Here is a 5,548-nt window from a genome sequence, read left to right on the forward strand (position 1 = left end):
GGCAGGCTGAGGCAGGAGAATTGCTTGAACCTGGGAGGCGGAGGTTTCAGTGAGCTGAGATCGAGCCACTGCATTCTAGCCTGGGTGACAGAGAGACCTTGTCTCAAAAAAATAAATAAGGAAAGGCCAGGTGCGGTGGCTCACACCTGTAATGCCAGCACTTTGGGAGGCAGAGGTGGGCAGATACCCTGAGGTCAGGAATTCGAGACCAGCCTGGCCAACATGTTGAAACCCCGTCTCTACTGAAAATACAACAATTAGCTGGGGCGTGGTGGTACACACCTGTAATCACAGTCAAACCGGAGGCTGAGGCAGGAGAATCACTTGAAACCTGGAAGCAGAGGTTGCACTAAGCAGAGATCCACCACTGCACTGCAGCCAGAGTGACAAAGGGAGACTCCGCCTCAAAAAATAAAAGTAAAAAAAATAAAAAATAAAAGGGAAAAAGGCAGGTTTCATATTAAAACTGAGAGCGTGAGGGTCAGAGCCGTATTGGAGTCATCAGTTATCTGGAGCACCGTTGTTCTGATTGTGACTGCATTGTTGAACCCGCACACCTAGTGGATGAAGCAAGATTACACTATCTTTTGCTCCTAAAACCCACTTATTATTTTGTTCTCAGCTAGTGGATGTGTCAGATATTACATAATAAGCACAGATACTACCCTTGATCTTGGGTAGAAGCAATAAATTGCATTTTTGATGAAAAATCTTTAGTCTTTCTATAGGTAAAATAAAATTTCATTTGCAAAACTTGTTTACTCCTGAGGGCTTGAGGATGAGGACACAGCCATTGATTGGTAAAGGTGTGGTGTTTTTGAGTCTTTCTTCTACTGTTGGTGGAGGTGGGCTTATATCATCCTTGGCTACATTATGACAAGATTAAAGGAAGATGGAGAAATGAGTTGCTCTTTGAGGAAAGAACAGTCAGGGAAATCTAACCGCATAGTTCTTTTTCAAAATAAAAGTTGCATAGCAGCCTCACCTCATCTGTTATAAACCAGGACAGGACAGGCATGGTGGCTCAACCTGTAATCCTAGCATTTTGGGAGGCTGAGGTGGACAGATCACTTGAGCCCAGGAGTTCGAAACCAGCCTGTACAACGTGGAAAAACCCTGTCTCTAGAAAGAAATACAAAAACTTAGCCAGTATGGTGGTGTATGCCTGTAGTCCCAGCTATTTGGGAGGCTGAGGTAGGAGGATCACTTGAGCCTAGGGAGGTCAAGGCTGCAGTGAGCCGTTATAGCTCCACTGAACTCCAGCCTGGGTGATAGAGGCAGACCTTGTCTCAAAAATAAATAAATAAAAAAGAAAACCAGGACAAGGGAGTTGTATACCCTGGTACCCCCAAAAGAGATGTTGAAATGGGAAGTATGCAGTACTTGTTCCCCCTTTGTGGGCTAAGCAAGCATGGGCTTTACATGCCTATTGGAACTTTTGGCCCTCCAGGGTGAAACCGTAGACACAGGAGCAGCTTAGGGACAAGAGAGAGCCATGGAAATAATGGATAAAGTAAGCAAGAAAGTGATCTCTTTAGCATATAAATGCTCCACACCATGGTTTATTTCAGGGCTGGAAGAGCCTTAAGGAGTCTGGGTGGGGCAGCGCTTGTCCATCACAGAAACAAGAATATCCCTTTCTGATAAATTTCAGTATCTACAGCCCTTGGTAATGACATCATGAAGTGATTCCTGGCCCAGCTCAGTGGCTCAGGCCTGTAATGCCAGCACTTTGGGAGGCAGAGGCGGCTGGATCACCTGAGGTCAGGAGTTTGAGACTAGCCTGGCCAACATGGTGAAATCATGTCTCTACTGAAAATACAAAAATTAGCGGGGCATTGTGATGCATGCCTGTAGTCCTAGCTACTCGAGAGTCTGAGGCAGGAGAATCGCTTGAACCCTAGAGGCAGAGGTTGCAGTGAGCCGAGATTGCACCACTGTAGCCCAGCCTGGGCTACAGAGTGAGACTCCGTCTCAAAAACGGAAAAAAATCAGAAAGAAAAGAAGTGATTCCTGAGCCCTTTTGTGCTTTCACTTCAGCTTGTCTGAAAATAACTAGCATCTGCCTTCTGTATATTAGATATCTTTCAAGTGTCCAGAGCTTATAAAACAGCAAGAGCAGAAATCCCACACACTGTGGGGAGGTAGAATGGAAGGAGGGCAGGCATTGGCCTTGGAATCAGAAGATGGACTTGAACATGCTAATTTCTATACGTGGCTAAGGGCAGGTCACTTAACCTCTTTAAACCTTACTTTTCATCTTAAAATGGAATTAAAAAAAAAAATTGCCTCAGCAAGGGTTATTTGAAGATGAAATGTGCCAGTACCATGTTAGCTGAATCAAATAATCAGAGCGCAACAATGGGAGTCCATAATAAAGTGTGAAATTTCATGGTGCTGAGCCTGACATTCAGGGCTGCCCAAAGGTGAAATCTGTGCCTGCCTGCTGAATGGTGACAATAATCTCACCCAGACTGGGCAGCTACACAGCCTGGACTTGCAGGGGTCTCCATTTTGTTTCTTCTCCTACTTTATCTTCCTTTCTCCCAAATTTCTTCACATTGCAATTTTTATTGATTGATTGATTGATTGATTTTGAGACGGACTCTCGCTCTGTAGCCCAGGCTGGAGTCCAGTGACACGATCTCGGCTCACTGCAAGCTCCGCCTCCCAGGTTCACGCCATTCTCCTGCCTTAGCTTCCTGAGTAGCTGAGACTACAAGCGCCCACCACCACGCCGGGCTAATTTTTTTGCATTTTTAGTAGAGATGGAATTTCACCGTGTCAGTCAGCATGGTCAGGATTTCCTGACCTTGTGATCTGCCCACCTCGGACTTCCAAAGTGCTGGAATTACAGATGTGAACCACCGCGCCCGGCCTGTTATTTTTTTTTATTTTTTTTATTTTTTCTGGAGACAGAGTCTCACTCTGTCGCCCAGGCTGGAGTGCAGTAGCACGATCTCGGCTCACTGCAACCTCCACCTCCCGGATGCAAACGAATCACTTGCCTTAGTCTCTCAAGTAGATGGGATTACAGGCGCACGCCACCACGCCTGGCTAATTTTTGTATTTTTAGTTGAGATGGGGTTTCGCCATGTTTCCAGGCTGGTCTCAAACTCCTGATCTCAGGTGATCCGCCCACCTTGGGCTTCCCAAAGTGCTGAAATTACAGGAGTGAGCCACTGCACCCAGCCTGCAAATATTCTTTTAATAAAGTCCTTATCTTTGTAAGCTTCTTCAGTACTTGAAATTATGCCTGCCTGGGTGCCATGGCTCATACCTGTAATCCCAGTACTTTGGGAAGCCAAGGCAGGAGGATCGCTTGAGCTCAGGAGTTCCGATACCAGCCTGGGCAACATGGTGAAAGCCTGTCTCTACTGCACACACCTGTGCATGTGTGCATGCCTGTGGCACACGCCTGTGGTCCCAGCTACTGAGGAGGCTGAGGTGGGAGGATCAATGGAGCACGGGAAGTTGAGGCTTCAGAGAGCCATGATCACGCTGCTGCACTCCAGCCTGGGTAAGAGTGAGACCCTGTCCCAAAAAAATAAATAAATAAAAATGTAAAAAATGAAATTACATCTGACATAAATAAACCCACGAATTGCACAGGCATTATATGTGACATTGGGCCTAGGGCTTAAAACGTGTGGCCTTTCAGGATTCTAGGAGAAGTTTGGTGAACAAAGTCCATCATCTGGGAACATAAAAGAATAAAGAATGCTCATATAAATGGAGGCATAAGCCATGTTCATATACTGAAAGTTCTAACGCTGGAAAGATGTCAGTTCTCCTCAAATTAACCTACAGATTCAGTGTAGCCCCAAGCAAAACTGCAAGTGTTTACAGAAATTGATGAGCCAGATTTAAAGTTTATATATAAACAAAATGCCAAGATAAATCAACACATACTTGAATACGGAAAGACAGGAATAGGGAGATGACTTACTCTAGCAAATATAAAAACTTCTCATGAAACTAAGTAATGAAGACAGAGGAGTACTGGTGCAAAGATATGACAGAGTACAGAAACCAGAAGCAGAACCATGAACAAATAGACATTTGTTGAATAATAAAGGCAGATCTGTTTGCAGTTCATAAGCATGATGATTGGGTTTTCACACTCATGTGTGGGATGTGCCTTTCTCAAACCTGGTAAGGTCTGCCTGTTACCAGTCCGATGTGAGAAAAAAATAAAATAACAAAGAGCTTCAGAGCAGTGTGGAAGACAAACTTCAATAAATGGTGTTCGAAAAGTATGGTATGTGATATTGTGAGATACACATTTGGTCTTCTTCCCATTTCCTGGCATACAACTCCTAAAATCCTTAGACTCTCCAAAGTGATATATTTTTGTGTGCTAATGAGTTGACTGTTGGGGGTTGGTTACCAGAAAGACCAAGGCAGGATTAGAAGGGTGGGATTTTCGGCTCTGCCCCCCAACCTCCAGGGAGGGGAGAGGGGCTGAAGGCTAAGTTGATCAATGGCCAGTGGTTTAATCAATCATGCCTATGTAGTGAAGCCTCCATAAAAACCCAAAAGGACAGAGTTCAGATGAGCTTGTGGACAGCTGAACACATGGCTGTTCCTGGAGGGTGGAACACCGGGGAGGAGCTTGGGGAGGGCCTGGAAGCTCCGCCCCCTTCCCCCATATCTCACCCTCTGCATGTCTTCATCTAGTGTTCTTTGGTATCCTTTCTAATATGCTCTATAATAAACTAGCAACCATAAGTAAGTGTTTCCCTGAGTTCTGTGAGCCACTCTAGCAAATTAACTGAACCTAAGGAGGAGGTCCTGGGAACTCTCATTCATAGCTGGTTGATCAGAAGCACAAGTGAAACAGGCTGGGACTTGCAACTGGCCTCCAAAGTTGGGGGCAGGGGCAGTCTTGGAGACTGAGTCCTCAACCTGTGGGACCTGATGCCATCTCCAGGTTGAGAGTGTGAGAACTGAATTAGATTAGAGCACACCCGCTGGTGTCAGCTGCAGAATTGACTGTTCGCTTGGTGTGTGGGAGGAAACCCCATACATTTGGTCACAGAAGTCTTCTGTGTTGATTGTTGAGTGAGAGAATAGAAAAAAGCACAAACCCTTTGAGTTCCCCCCACCATATCTTCAAACAAATGAAGTAGGATGCCTGCCTCACGGCTTGCACAAAAATCAATTCCAGTTGAATTATATATCTATGAAGCTTTTATTATTTATTTATTTATTTATTTATTTATTTTGAGACAGAGTCTTGCTCTGTCACCCAGGCTGGAGTTCAGTGGTACAATCTTAGCTCACTGCAACCTCTGCCTCCTGGGTTCAAGCGATTCTCCTGCCTCAGCCTCCCATGTAGCTGGAATCACAGGTGCACACTATCATGCTCAGCTAATTTTTATATTTTTAGTAGAGACAACAGGGTTTTGCCATGTTGGCAAGGCTGGACTGGAACTCCTGGCCTCAAGCAATCCACCCTCCTCAGCCTGCCAAAGTGTTGGGATTACAGGTGTGAGCCACCTCACCCAGCCACCATGAAGCTTTCTTTTTTTTTTTTTTTTTTGAG

This window comes from Colobus angolensis, unplaced genomic scaffold (genome assembly GCF_000951035.1).
Source record: "Colobus angolensis palliatus isolate OR3802 unplaced genomic scaffold, Cang.pa_1.0 Scaffold357, whole genome shotgun sequence".
NCBI classification, from domain to species: Eukaryota; Metazoa; Chordata; class Mammalia; order Primates; family Cercopithecidae; genus Colobus; species Colobus angolensis.